Source organism: Agelaius tricolor, unplaced genomic scaffold, assembly GCF_023055355.1.
Source record: "Agelaius tricolor isolate 1412-34295 unplaced genomic scaffold, bAgeTri1.0.p SCAF_9, whole genome shotgun sequence".
Lineage (NCBI taxonomy): Eukaryota > Metazoa > Chordata > Aves > Passeriformes > Icteridae > Agelaius > Agelaius tricolor.
In genome coordinates, this window is record NW_027269269.1 from 44,365,293 (window position 1) to 44,379,960 (window position 14,668).

A 14,668-nucleotide genomic window follows, 5' to 3' on the forward strand; every position below is an offset into this window, starting at 1 on the left:
AGGGAGAGATTCGTTTATTCTATCTATCTATCTATCTATCTATCTATCTATCTATCTATCTATCAGTGTTTCATAAGAGCTGGGGTTTTCTCCCTTCTCCTGCTTTTACCCCAGTTGCAAACACAAAGCACAGCCACACTGCCGCTGTGCCACCAGGGCACAGCAAAAGGGGACACATCTCCAGAGATTAACAGGCTCTCCAGCCAGTCAGGAGCAGCTACAGCTCCTAAACCCTGTGAAAAGAGCTCCAGAAAGACCCTGTCAGCAGGTGGAATTCTCCTCTGGGTTTCTGCTGTCTGAGCATTGTCATTCAGAGGGAAGCCAGGCTGGCACACGGTAAGCACATCACAGGCACACAGCCACGTGTGACACGCTGGTGCCACATGTTCCCTGGAAAGGGCCCTGCCTCTTGCTCCAAGCAGAGAAACAACACATCCTTTCCAATTTTATGGCCATTTCTGGGTGCCAGCCACGGAGCAGTGGTGCAGGGGAAAGGCTGCAGCAGGGCCAAACTGGTGTCCAACTTCTAGAACCCCTGGCTGGAGGCTCACCTCATGCATCATCTGCAGGGATGTGAGGGGGAGTTAAGCTGCAGAGAGTCTGCCTGCTCCTGTTAGTGCTGCTGCTTTCCACTTGCATTTGAGACCAAAAACTCTGGGCAGTTCTGCTGCTTGTTCTGCTCACATGCTTTGGGCTCCTCAGGCAAACACAAGGTGGGCAAGGCTGTGTGGAGCTGCAGAAGGGAAGCCTCTCAAGCAGGTGTGGCTAGAGCACGGGGAAGGGGAGGCTTTCCAAAGCATTAATGACATGTCCAGTTAAAGCCTGTCCAGTCTGTGGCCATTTGGATCAGCTTGTGACACGCTGGCATTGTCCTACAGCTGCTGCAAGCAAAAGCAGGAGGGAGGTGCCAAGCCCTGGAGCCCTGCAGTCCCCTGTGCCAGGAGGCTGAGGTGACAAAAGCCAGCTCAGGGCAGAGTCATTAGTTAAATTTCCTTCTGGCATTCCCTGCCATGGACCATGGATGGCTCAGAGCTGCTGTCAGCTCTTCCTTGACTTGCAGGGCCCCCTTCTCCCAGGGGCACACATCCCAGATGAGGAGCACAGCCCCTACCAGTGCTGTGCGTGCAAGAAAAGGGCTTTGCCCTCCCTCTGTGCCTGCAGGGACCACAGTCACTAAACTTGGGGACAGAGTAGGATAAAACCTGCCTAAAATGCTCCCAAACCACACAGACATTCTCTCCTGTCTCTTAGGTTCTACAGTAGCAGCTGTAGCTCCAGATTTCCATACATGGCTCTAGCCAAAGCCAGACCTCCAGACTCTTTCCTTGAATGGTTAGCAAATGGAGGGACTCCTCAGAAATGCATTGCAAGTGTTAAGTTCCTCCACAGTTGACTCTGGCATGCTGGGGAGCCCTTTCCCATCAAGGTTTGAGTTTTCTCACCCCAGGCAGAGCCTGAGCACAGCAGCAGGGGATCTGCCTCTCCCAGGTGCCCCAGAAATTCTGGGCTCCACCTGCCCTGGCTGCCAGGGGCTCCTCTCATGTGTCCTTGAGCAAAAGATGGCAACTTCCAACCTTGACATCAGTCCAGGGGTCTCTCCAATTTTGGTGGAATTCGGGAGGTTGGTGCCAGCCAAGGGACTGCCATGTTGGATGTGTCAGTGCTAGGGAAGGCAGTGCCTTTCTTTCACTGCCGAATGGATGATTCTGTTCTAAGGCTGCCACCAGAGAGGCTGGTGCTAGAAAAAACCTCCTTCAGCCAAGTAATTCCACTCATCTGTCTGTCAGGAGAGGAAAGAAAGCAGCAAAACACTTTGGGATGTCAGCCAGGCAACTGTCACAGAGCAAACAGCTGCCTGGCTCTCCCCCAGTGACAAAAACACAGCAGCCTTGGCACAGGGACAGGAGGATGCAGTGTGAGCCAAGCAACAAGCAAGCCTTGCTTGGTCCTTGGTGTTTGGGGGGAGCACTGTGCTCCTCCAGGTGCTGCTGTACCCCCAGGTGAATGTCCAAGAGCAGAGTCACATCAGAGCCAAGGCAAATCCCTGCCTCCCTGGTGCCCTGCCAGGGCTCTGAGGAGCCATGCAGAGGGGAGAGCAGCCTTTGTGAGGCTCCTTGTCTCTCCCAGCCAGGAGGGACACGGGCAGCAGCAATCCCAGGGGTCACCCCACCTAAGGAGAGAGTGAACCCTGGGCATCAGCTCCTCTACTAAAAAACAAGAGTGGAAAGAGCAGAGCAGCACCAGTGCTTCCTGCACCAATGCCTCCTCCAAGGCTGAGGGCCTCCTGCAGCATCTGCAGATGCTGAGAAACCAGGAGGCAAGGGGCAAGCACCCCTGGGGGCAAAGAAAGCCTACAACTTAGAGGATCAGCCCCTCTAGGACATGCTACTGCACAGGGAATGGGGTGGAGGAAAGGTGGCCAACCCAAACCAGCTGCCATCCTTTTGTCTTCCTTTAGCTGGGGAAGAGGCAGGAGCAGCCAAGAGTTCTTCATGGGCCTCCTAAGTAAGTGCTTTACTAGAACTCATAAAACAAAGAATCCTACTTCAGGAGGCAAGGCACTCATCTTTCATCAGCCTCTGATCTCCCACAGCTCTAATTGACCTCAGCAGAACACACAGATGCACTGCACTTTAAAGAAGGAATCACACCTCTGTGTTATCCCAGCAATTCCCAGGAGAGGTTAGAGCAAGGGAAATTTGGTTGTTCACACATATCCACAGGAGGTTTGAGCCCACAAAGACATTTCTGTTGGGTTTCTGGCTGATACCAAATGCATCCTCTTTGATGTGCACTTTTGGGTCAATGCACACCAACATCCTCCAGGTCCCCTTTCATCCTGCAGGAGCCAGGGAACCACTTCTGATGGCAGAACTCATTTTAAAATGACTCCAGAAAGCTGATGTGTGTCTGCACTCTGTACCCCCAGGGAAAATGGGACCCTGCAGACATTCCCAGGAGGTTTGCTGCTGCTCCTGGCTTTTACTCCTTGCTTGGCATTTCTTCCCATTGCCTAAGACCTCCCTGTCATAGAGGAGGTTTGAAGCCCTTCAGCTTTGAGCAACGCCAGCTGAATATTGAGGCTGATTTTCTTTATATAGATGCTGTTTTTCTCTTTCTATTAGTGGTCTCTGGAAGCTCCCAGGCCAATTGTTTGAGAGCAGATTTTATAGCTGCATGTGACAGTAAGGAGAGAAAATATGCTAATACATTCCCAACACAGGAAGAGAAATGCCAGGTCAGGCTGTGGGAAAGGCAGCAGCCCTGCAAGGAGAAGCAGCTCTGCACAGGCAAGGAGAGCAGGTCACCATCATGCCAGTGGCACACCTGGCTAGGAGGGGGCCAGGCTTGCTCAGCTTTCAAGAAAAGTGTGGCTTTCCCTGGTGCAAAGAGTGGATTTATCATGGAATGAGTGTGGAGGCATGAGGGAACAACAGACCCTCCTGGTGGGCTTGCTTGGTCTCCATCCCTCGTGGCTGTAGGCACTGGAGTGAGGCACAGCTGGTGACACATCATTTCAGACTCCAAGGGGAGAAGTGCTTATTCCCTGCACCTCAGAAAGGCAGCACTGAGGTGGAGAGTAGCTGCTGGTGGAGGGTGAAATCAGATAAGAGGTTTCTGGGCAGCTTTGGGGGTCAGATGGCTGTTGTGAGAAGGAAAATTGTAGGCTGAACTTTCCCCACACCTCCTGGCTGCATGTAATTCAGAGAAACCTGATTCTTCACAGACTTCCCAATCAGATAATCCACGGGTTACATGCATGGAAGCACACCAACTTCTTCTCTGGTTTCAAGGAATTCAAAAGGTGAAATTGATTCTGCATATGTCAGGGAGTGCTGAGTTCAGGATGTTGTGTTTCCAATCACTGCTTATGTCTTGCTTGCCGTCCCACCCTGGGAAGCACAGCCTCCTCATTGAAAGGCTCTTCTTCCCTCACATCTTCATTCATCAAGCCAGCTGTCGACAGAAGCCTGTAAGCACAAAGCTCAACCACGGCAGTGGGCTTGGGAGACTGCTTTATTTTTAGAAAAAAAGACCCTAAAAACTTAAAACAACCATATTTCTCTGGAGAACTGGCTCCAGAACCATTACTAGTAAAAGCTGCCTTGAAATAAAACCATTTCTAATGACGGCATTTAGCAGTAGTTTCAAGAGCCCAGGACTCTCGCAATTTAATCAGAGGGGAATGCATTTTTGGGTAAGGCATTCAGGGCCAGTGAAGGGCTCCAGGGTAGGCAGCATAACTGGCCTTAGCTTGCCTGTCACTGCTCAGAGCAATCTGTGATGCCTTTGCTCACAGGACCCAGCATTTCCCCTCTGGCTCCGCATAATGCACCGAGATCTCCGATTCCTAAGTGGTTTGCAGTGCACAGTTCTTTTTTCTCAGTAACTCTCTCATTATAGGCCAATTTCAACTTATAAATTCATTTATAAGCCAGTCCATTTGTGCAGACCGTCTTGCTGGAGGCAGACTTCTGCCTTTCTCCATCTCCCTCCCTCCCTGCTTCACTGGAGCCTCTAATAAGGGCAAGTGTGTGTGAATCCAGGACATCTCTTGTCTGCTGCTTGTGTGGGGCAGAGGCTGGGGACAGGCACAGCCTCCACCAGAAAATGTGGACAAATTTGGGAAGGGGCAGTGCAGCTGTTACTGGGGGGTGTTTTTGCTGCCCAGCTAGGGTACAGTAGAGAGGATGGTGGTTTCTGCAAACACAGCTGTGCCCAGCCCCTGCTGCAAAATCACGAATCAGGGATGTGCTCACACTTTGCTGCTCCTCCTTCCCAGACCTCCCCGAGGGAGCAATGCCTACCCCAGGACATCCCCCAGCAGGGGCCCATCTGGCAGAGGAAGAACATTGCTTCAGTTCACTCCATCATTCCCAGGACTTTCCCTATCCCAGTGGCCCTGGGATGCCTTCCCATTGTTAACGCAGCTTCGGAGCATAGATCAAAAGTGCTTGGGCAGCAAACCAGGGACTGGGACAGGAGTGGCCACCACCTTTGGGCAAGGAGAGATGAGAAAAAGGGGAAGGGTATGAAGGAAACCCAGCAGCAGGAAAGTTGACCTTGACAGGCCCAAGAAAAGGCAGGCACCTTCTCCAAATGTGAATGGCCCCAGCCCCTTGGCTAAACCCAGTGAACCAGTGAGGGGTCACCAGGCTGACCCTAGCTGGAAGCTGACTCCAGGCCCATAAAAATGGGCCATCATTCACCTTTGCCACTGTGCTACTGAGGACACACTGACTACAAGGCAGTGACCAGGAGGAGGAGAGGGTGAAGTAACAAGCGATAGGACAAAAGGAAATGGTCTCAAGTTGTGTGGAGGGCAGCTTTAGTGAAAGAGTCAGGAAGACTGAAAAGACTTACCTGGGTGGTGAGGAAAGGCCTGGTTAAGGGGGGTGAATTCATGCTATGGACAAATCCAGGCACAAAACATGGCGAGTGCCAGGCCAATCTCATGGCCATCATGTGGTGATCATATGGCGATCATGCACTAATCAGAAACTTATCAAGGCCCAATCATCTGATGATCGTGAGTCCATCACGGGATGATCAAAAGCCAGTCATGTGCAGAGCAGGTGCCAATACACGCTGATCAGCTGAGATCATTCACCCATCATGTGTCAACCATGAGCCATTCATGTGAGGATCACAAGAAGACCAGGTGAAAATCATGTAATGATCATGCAGCAATCATCATCACATCGATCACGCATTAATTGCCTGATCATCACACAACTATCACCTGTCCATTGTGCCATGATCACACTGCCCACCAGGCGTTTATCTCATGCCAATCACATGGTGATCCCATGTGTCCTGTCCCATCCCATGACATGCCTGTGTCACCATGGCTCGGTTGGCCGCTGGTGCCCCAGCGGTGCTCAGCAGTCAGGGCTGTGGCTGTGCCCGGCCTGGACACCAGGAGAACCCTCTTCCTTGGAAGAGTAGTTAGACATTTGTCCTAGGGTGGTGTTATGATGCTTGTATCCCCAGTGGTCTGTTCTGTTTATGCTGGATATTATGCTCTGTGCCTTCAAGACTGGCTCTGAGGAGTGAAGCTTTGTTTTGTTTTGGTTTTGTTATCAGCCTGCTCCCCCACGGCTGAAGGGACACACAGATGGGGCAGTACATAGCGCTGCTTTTGCTTTTCGCTTTGCTCTTGCTTTTGCTTCTGCTCTTTAGTTAGTTTAGCTAAGCAGTGCGAATTTTTCCCTGGACTGTTCCTCCTTTCCCTTTTTTGGAACCACTCGAACCTGCTCTGGGCTGGGGCCTGGCAAACACCGAGAGTTTGCACCTTGTGGCCTGCCGGGGCCTACTCTGGGCAGCAGCCATCCCCAGTGCCAGAGGGACTGAGAACAGAGCGACAACTCCCAGGAGAGACTTTCTGAATTTGTCATCTTTTTCAGAGTGGTGAAAGAGTGGTGTCAGTCAGTATTGTTCATTTTGTGTGCTGGGGGTGCTCTGCCTGTTAAATAAACAGGTTCTTTCCACTTCTCTCCAAGGAATCCTTCCCGAACCGGTTGGGGAGAGGGGCTGTGTGGGTTTGCTTTCTGGAGGGGTCCCCTTTTGGAGGTTTTCTCCCAGATTTGCCCTAAACCAGTTGGAACGGGCTGGATCGCGGAACCACCATCCCTGGATGTGGCGCTCGGTTTGGCGCTGGATGGCGGCTGGGCTCGGTGACCTTATCGGTCCTTTCCAGGCTGAAGGACTCAGTGACTTTGGGCTCTCCGGCTCCCCGGCAGAGGCAGCAGGGCTCAGCCCCGCTCCGTGTCCCGGGAAGCCCCAGCAGATGGTGCCAGACTGTCAGAAACCCTCCGGGAGCCCGCCCGGCTCTGCCGGGAGCTGCCGCCGCCGCCCCTGCCCGCCGGGAGGGGTGCGAGCTTTTGGAAGCCCCGCACCGAGCTGGAGTAATTCCTTGGAGCATGTGAAAACATCGGCATCCAACTCCCTCACTTCAGCCAGCACTCCCTGGCCAGCATCTCGTCGTTTCCAACGTTTTTATTTTCCACCGCGATGTTTGCTCCTCGGAATGACCAGAGCAATGCAATTCCCCCCTCCCTTCTCTTGGCTGACTTTGCTTTGCTTTGGGCAATTTATCTCGATCCTCAGTGTAAAATTTTCCTTTGCACCATTTCATCCTATTATTCCAGAATAAATCAGGATCATTTCCATGTCAAATGCCAGTAGAGGAGGGAGAGTTCCATTGCTTAGGCAGTTCAGAGACTTTCCCTGTGCTCAGGCATGGGGACAATAGGCCCTTCCTGCTGACCACAGGACTTTTTAGAGGTACCTCAGACTCTCACAGCAGTGATGCTTTCCCAAACCTCTGTGAGCAGAGCTGTGCCAGAAGCTGGTGAAAATGCAGGCAGCTGTGCCATCCCAAGGACCAGCCTGGGAAGTCACCCAGGGGTGTTTTAGGGTGTTTGAGAGGGGGTATCTCAATAGCCAGCACTGGTCTGGCAGGACTGCAAGCAAACAGCAAACGCATGGGCCTCAGACCCCAAAAATCTGGACATGTGTCCCCAGGGAGCTGCACACCAGGGATGGAAAATGCTGACCTCAAGCACCCATGTAGGCTTTGGTGCTCCCAGCTGGTGGTGATGCAGTCACAGCTAAACAAAAGTCAGCTTTCAAATTACAGAGCAGAGAACCCACCCATTCCTCACCTACTCCCAATATGTCATTAAAACCACGACACCATGTTCCAGGCACGCCCCTGGAGCCTGGGAGAGCTGAGTGAGCAGAGCCCCCTTGGAAAGCAGGGTTGGGACCAAGAGCCAGTGCTCCAGGAGGAGACTCAGTGCTGGAGCCTGAATGTGGGAGCTGTCAGGCAGAGAGCTGTCTGCCCAGCTTCCTTGCTTTACCTTCCCCTCCACTCCAGGTCCTCATGCAGGGAATATATACACCAAACCCTGCTCTGAGGGCTTGTCCCAAACCAGCTGGAGCCATTGCATGCTGAGGAGCTTTCCCAAACCAAGCTGCTGCTGCTGGAATGGCCAAGGAGCACAACAGCCCAGATCCCTCACACACAGGAGGCTCTCCTCTCTCTGTACGCTCTCCCAAGCAGCACATCCCAGCCTTTTCCTCCAGCAGACATCTCAGCTCTGTGTCCCCAGCCCCTCCAGCCTTCACCTCAGGATGCAGCTCCCTTACCTCTCCCCTGGCCTGCACTCCACAGGTACGAGCATGCCTAATGCTTTCCTGCTTTTTGGGGGAATGCAGGCGCTTCAGCCTTGCTTTATAAACATCCCTGTCTCTTCATCAGGCTGGGCCAATGGTGTCTGTGGCTGCCAGGGTCTCTGCCCCACAGCTGGAGTTTCTCCCTCCCCTCCAGCCCCTCCTGGCTGGCACATCTGATCAAGGCCTGGCAGCTGCAGCCTGTGCATGTCTGTGTGTCAGTGCAGGCAGGCAGTGCCTCCCCAGCAGTGCTGTGAGGTGTTTGCAGCCACCCTGCAGCTGCCAGCCTCAAAAGCAGCCCTGGGTGAAGCCTTGCTCCAGACAAGGTTTATTTCCAGGCTGGTTCATCAGTAAGGAGGCCTGAGAGAGCGTTTTGCCCCTCACCATGGATGTGTTCTCCCTGCCCTTTCTTCAAGTTGCAATGAAATTTGATAGAAAGGGTTGCAGTCTTAGCAATATTAAGGTCCCCCCTGACTTACATCCTGTATTTCTACAAATGTGAGTAAGCAGATAGAGGATTGAGACCCCCACCATCACACTGGCCTTTGCTCAGCTGCCACCAGGCAGCTATGGCTCTCCAGGGCACAGTTAAGCATGTCTTCCCTCCCCACAGGGGCATTTTTAATCGGAGGCTTCAGCTTGTTCATTTCTCTCTGGGTCACTGCCACCAGTGGGGCCCTCAACCACAAACCATGACCTCTGTGTTGCAGAGAGAAAAGGTGAGACATCACCCAGCAGGAAAACACTCGAGCTTGAACGTTGCCACAGCAGAGGAATCGGGAGCAGAAAAATTGAGGACACCAGTGTGATTTCACATATTTAACCTCCTGATAATTCCCTCTGTCTGTATTACCTCTCAGCTTCCAAATCCTCAGTTCTTCTCAGAGAGAGGGAGATTTCTCTCAAGGCTTTAAATCTTGGGATTAGGTTGCTGGGAAATGCCTGTCCAGGTCACACTGATAGGCTGTCTAGTCTGGTCTCCCACTGTAGCCATGGGAAAGAGCACACAGGGTCAACCACTCTTGGGTTCTGTCCCCACCATCCTCCCACAGCTCCCATCCTCTCAAAGCCATGGGTGTGAGAGGACACTTTCCATCCCTTGGAGTACCCCAGTCCTGAGCCTGTTGTCCTCAAATGCCTCTCACCCTGCCCAAACCTGCTGGGGCTGCCTGCCTCCAAGGGCAGAGGGCCAGGTGTCCATGACCTGCTGCATGAAGATGTGCTTCCTCTTGTAGCTTCTTCCAAAGAATTGTAGGAGCTTCAGTGAGTGTCTCACAGTGGCTGTGCTGCAGGGTTGGGTGAGCAGCTCCCTGTTTGCTGCCTGTGGGCTTAGCAGACGTCGTTGATATTCTTTGACAGCCTCCTCCTCTTCAAAAACTGAAGTATTTTCACATCCCTCAGCTTTCAAAGGACACAGTCAGGGTCACGTGAGCCTAAACTGCATCCCTGAAAGTGCCAATATAACCATATCCAATTCCCTGCCCTTGCCTTGGTATTCAGGTAGTGGCCCCAGGTTGAAGGCAAAGAACATATCCAAGGTGACCAATGAGACACATCTGTGGAGATGTGAGAGGACTCAGCCTGAAAATCTCTGTAGGAACTGGTGTAGGTCTGGCATGTCCCCATCAGCTCCAGGTCTAGCATGAGTCTTTGACTGTGAGGACATAGAAGGTTTTAAAAGAAGTGAGATAAAGCCATTGTGAGCACTGCTGCAAGACTGGAAGCGTGGCACTAACAGCTTGTGCTGGTGCAGCACAGTTTCAGTTGCTTGCATTTTGTGTTGAGGTTTCCTATCACACCACAGGGCTCTCTCATCACCTGTGGCCTGACATTTCTAGAGCAGGCAGAGGCAGCAGTGAGCATTAGTGCATGCAGAACATGCTGGAGATATTGTCTGGGATCTCCAGATGGGTTACATGAGGCAATTAAGAAACTCTGAGCTGGCTAGACTTCTATGACAATGACAAGCAAGAAAAAAATTCAGTAGCTTGTTGGCTTTTCCCTGCACCTCAGGCCTTTGATGGGACAGAGGTCACTTCACAGTGGTTCTTTCCTGGACAATCTTCAAGAGTTTTTGTCCTTCCTTGATGGGTTCAGCCCTGCTGTGGTGATATCCTTCATAAGGAGACAACTCTATCACCAGGAAACCTCTTTTTTCCAGGCTGATATTTAAACAAAGGTGTTTCATGTGTCTGCAGGGTGTGGAAGAGAAGCAGAGGGGTCAAGGAGAGGTGTTTGTGCAGGGCTGGAAAGAGAGATCTACCCTGGCAGTGAAAAGTAAATGTGCATGACAGAGCTGAAGGCAAGCTTGTGTGTTAACAAAGAGAAGCACAAAATGAGATGAAAAGTGAGCTAAAGAATATAAACACCAGGGAGTTGGCAGCACTCAAAGACATGGTGTGATCCTACAGCAGCCACTCCACCACCTGTGGCCACCCTGGGACAAACCAGCCATAACAGGGACCACCCTACATTCCCTTGCTTCTTGCAGTGCTGTTATCTGTGTGACAGGAAGGTGCTGCAGTAGCTGGGGCCCAGCACCAGGTTCCAGGAGTTGTGGCCAGCAGAATCCCCCTACACCTGCTGGCACCCTCCTGGTGCATTCAGGCCTCCCTGGGAATTCATGAGGCCTGGTCCTGAGGATCTGAGTGGCTCCAACAGTGAAAGGTTTTTAAAACATTTGTAGCCAGAGCTGTGGCCAGAATGCTGCACTTGGGAAAGCTTCAGGAAAAAAACATCCCAGAGTCACAACAAAATTATACTAAGAACCCCCGAACTTTTGTAACTTGTCAAACTCCAAATTAGCCATCTCTCCAGCTCAAAGCATGTGAAATGCTCTCCTGTCCTTGGAAGGGGAGCATCCCAGGGAGAAGGAGATCAAGAAATCCTTAGAAGCACTAAGGAAGCCCCAGCAGGGATCTACTCTCAAGGGCATAAAACTTTACTGCCTGGGGTAAACCAGCAGGGTCTCAGCCTGGGAGCAGTGGTCAAAATGAGTGATGTGAGCTGTCAGTGTGTGCTATGCTTGCCATGACCATCAACCTGCTTGGGAAGAGCCCAGGCTCCTCTCAGGTCCCACATGAAGGGCACCACTGAGCCACTGAGCTGCTGAGCACCTCATCACTGCTGGCCCAGCTATCAGTGTCTCCAATGCAGAGAGGTTTTCTGTACAGACACACAGCTTTCACAACCCAGTTCACATGCCTTTCCTTGAAATAGATTTGCATGCTGAAGCTGAGGAAACCAAAACAAGCAGGGCAGCCCTGGCCTTGGTGAAGCACGTGGCTGATGGCCAGCAGTGTGTCAGAGTGGCAGAGACGTGAAAGCTGTCCTTACCTGATACTCAAACAGCTCATGATTTAACTTGCTTGTGCTTGCCTGAACTCAGGCTGCTGCAAATCATAAACCCACAAGCTCAGCCAAAACTGAGGGATTTGAAGGAACTTGGGAAACTCGGGAGCAGCAGAAAACCTGGGGCCAGAACAGAAACATTACACACAGTTCACCTTGCCCATGGGTAAAGTCACCCCACGTGCAGAATCCCAGGGGTCCCGATGAGCAGCTCAGGGTGGGGAGAACCCCACATCCACGTGCTGGCGTAAAGCCAAGAGTGACAACACCACCACAGCAGAGATGGCAGGAATAAGGTGGAAAAACCATTTTTCATGGCCTTGACAGTGACCCAGAGTCTCACCACAAGAGGAATTGCTTTGGAAAGCACTCTTGCTGGGGATTTATGGGTGAACATGACTGTATATTTTACAGTACATTCTTATGGCCTCATCGGTCAATAATCTGCATTTAACTCAGTCCCTTCAGAGTGTGATGGGCCATAACGCTTGTGAAGCAGCTGCTACATGCTGAAATAATAATCAAGGAAGCAGAGGGCAGAGCTGATAATTGACTCTGCTAATGTGCAAGTCGGGACTTTGAGTTATTGATCAGCTGTGCTTCAGTGGCTCAGCAAGAGCCTGGTCCTCTATGCTTGGAGGTTATTGACTCAGATGTTACCAGGAAGGGGGTACTCTCTTCCCCTGCATACTGCTTTTTTGGGTTGTCTCCTCTTCTGGGTTTTTTTCAGCGTTTCCCCTGGGACTGGTCTAGCACAGACCCCTGAAATTGCCTGGCAAAGCAGTCTTGTCCCTGCATCCAGCCTGCTGGTGTCCCACACACTCAGATCTTCAGCAGCAGGAACATAAACACACAATGCTGAGGAGACAACAACTTTCACCCCTCAGCACCTCTTTATAGCACCATCCTGGACATAGGTACCCCTTTGAATTCATTGCTTCCTCCTTCAGGTCTTCCACCTACCTCTCCTCTTTCTTGAGTGACCTTCTTGAGCTTTGCTGCAGCTTTGGCATGTTTCTCCCTGTCCCCAGAGGTTGCCATGACTGATCAAGGCATGTCACTGACACCTCATCCCACACCAGCACTGACCACCATGTCCTGGCCAGTGTCAGAGCCACAGTGATAACTGCTTCCTCTGATGTTGGTGAGGTGTCTGCAGCCGCATCTCGAATGTGTACTTGCAAAAAGCCTGCCAAAAAAGGTAACTTAGTTATGTCAGGCAGTTCTTCTTTTCAGCTGGTTCACTGGTTTGTTCAAAGACTTGCATGAAAGCCAGAAATGTGGTTTCCTTTTGCAGAATCTCTGCAGGTTGCACCTCTGAGCAGTCGTACCCATGTAAGCTTCATGGCCAATTCTCCTAATTTGCTAGGCATTGCATTCATTTGCATGCATGTCAAAGAGACCTGTAATTCTCCAAATCAGCCCAAGAGCTGATAAAAATGTGAGTAAAACATTCTCTTTTTTTTTTTTTTTTTTTAATGTGTGTGTGAGGCTCTTTTTTCTTCAAGGAGAGAAATATTTCTTTTTGAGATATGGCCCTTTCATCCTCATGCTCCCCAAGACCTCTTGGCTGTACACCATCATTACCTGGAAGCTTAATGATACTTACTGGTTGCTCCAGCTCCTCCTCTCTCAGTCTCTGGTGCTCTTTGCTCCTGGTGCAGAAAAGGGCAAGATCTGAGTAAGCACCTCCAGAGCCATCTTCATAGTGGATACTGATGTGAAGGAATTATTCAGCCCTTCAAGAACATATTTAGCTTCCTTAATTGCTCTATTTTAAGTACAGGTGACTCACTCCTCAAATATTTAAGCAGCCTTCCCAATATATAGGTTACTTGGGAAATCAGTGTTTTTACACCTCTAAGTTTCTGCATGCTAAAACTCATTTTGATCTTCTAAGACTGGGAAAAAATGTTGTCCAGTGAAGAGCATGAAAAGCTTGGTCTGAGTTGTCCAAAACCAGTTGTGAGATGCTTTGAGCAAGTGCTTTCAGAACAGTCTAAGGATCTGGTGGAGAAAAGTAAAAGAAGATTCAGTGACTGAAAGTTAGAGTCAGAAAAGCCATGTGCTCGTAGCTGGGGAAGGTAATTATGCACTGCAGTTCACTCCAAGAGGAGGGCTGGAGACTCTCCATCTTACCTTCTCCATCACTGCAACATTATTGAGCCCAACACAAGGTATCGAAGTGAAAAGCCAAAACATTTTGGCAGCTTTGCAAGGCTAACCAAGACCCAAAAGCTGCGAGCTCTCAGCACAAGCTTTCAAACCCAGAGAGATGCGACATGTGGCCTGGTAAAAGGCTGGGCAAACAACCACAATGCTGAGCTGCCTGTCAGGTGGCAGCTGCAATCCCACCACAAGTGGCAGCTGCTGGTGGTGGCAGTCAGTGGCTCTGGGTGCCAGTCTAAGCTGCTCTCCAGCTCCTGGCACAGGCAGCTGCCAAGGCTGGCAGCCCAGTGGCCGGGTGACGAGCCCCCAAGCAGCACTGTGGTGCCCAGACATGTCCAGGGGTAAGAGGTGTTGGACACCAGCCCAGGGGACACAGGATTTCTGCCTGGTAGGGCAATAACCATGTGTGTTGTGAGCCCAGCCACAGTGAGAGCCAGGGGCTGTGCTGCAGGATGGAGAGCGTGCCTCACGCTGTGCCCCCCCTGACCTAGAGGAGCTTTCTCTGAGCTCTGGGGTGAGCAGATGCTCTTCCAGGCCTAGACAGAGCCCTGCCCAAGGCCAACAAAACACTTCATTCTTGTGCTTGCTCATGAGGCTGGAGGCAATACTGATTTTTAGATATGAAGCCCTTCAGCCTGTCAGGTTCCTGCTGATAATAATGTTGCTTTTGACCACCAGACCAAAAGCTCATTGATTCTTTCAGATGGTGATTTCTCCTAGTTCTGTCATGGTTTGGTGATTCTCAGCATCTTGAAGCAACAAACCATGGTTTTAATTTGAGTTTCTTGTAAATCTCCCTGCAGCCTTCCTCTCCATTTCTTAACCAGACACCACAAAAAGGCCCTCATTTCCTTGGATCTCTCCTCATTGCTCTGTGGTTCACGGCTCTGGGGCCACTGCCACAGGTCTCCAAACCACCCTTCTTCCCTTCCTCCTGAACAAGATTCAAAAACAGAGGCTCACCCTCTTT